Source organism: Lathyrus oleraceus, chromosome 5 (assembly GCF_024323335.1).
Source record: "Lathyrus oleraceus cultivar Zhongwan6 chromosome 5, CAAS_Psat_ZW6_1.0, whole genome shotgun sequence".
Lineage (NCBI taxonomy): Eukaryota > Viridiplantae > Streptophyta > Magnoliopsida > Fabales > Fabaceae > Lathyrus > Lathyrus oleraceus.
In genome coordinates this window covers 7,510,908-7,511,526 of record NC_066583.1, presented here as the reverse complement: position 1 = coordinate 7,511,526, position 619 = coordinate 7,510,908, and the positions used below count along the sequence as shown (strand labels likewise).

General features: G+C 40.1%; 1 non-coding gene across 1 annotated transcript; it reads right to left on the bottom strand.

Annotated features, from left to right (window-relative positions):
• Positions 1-231: 231 nt before the first annotated feature.
• Positions 232-338, bottom strand: LOC127088447 (small nucleolar RNA R71). The gene has a single exon (XR_007790282.1). It is a non-coding gene; the product is annotated as a small nucleolar RNA R71 (small nucleolar RNA).
• Positions 339-619: the final 281 nt, after the last annotated feature.

The following is a 619-nucleotide window of genomic DNA, read 5'->3' as shown; positions in this document are numbered from 1 at the left end:
GGAAATCTTATCGAGGATCCAAACCTTCATTTATCCGTATTTGTCCAATACGCTGATACTGTTAAAGCTAATGGTGTCACTTCAGAGGCAATTCGACTTCGTCTTTTTCCTTTCTCGTTAAGAGATAAAGCTAGAAGATGGCTTCAGTCTCTTCCTTCTAACTCAGTCACCACATGGAACGAGTTGAAGAAAGTCTTTCTTGCCCGATATTTTCCTCTAAGCAAAACAGCTATGTTGAGAGCCCAGATAAATGGATTTAAACAGAAAGATAACGAGTCTCTTTTCGAAGCATGGGAAAGATACAAAGACATGATGAGACTTTGTCCACACCATGGTTTAGAGGACTGGTTAGTAATTCATACCTTCTATAATGATCTCTTATACAACACAAGATTAACAATAGACGCCGCCGCAGGTGGTGCGCTTATGGATAAACCTTATGCCGATGCTTATCAACTTATCGAAAGCATGGCCCAAAACCATTATCAGTGGGGAAGCGACCGAACAATGGTAGAAAAACCTCAAACGAAAAGTGGCATGTACGAGATAAGTAGCCTTGATCATGTTAATGCAAAAGTGGAAGCTCTTGCCCAGAAAATTGAAAGTTTAAATGTATCAC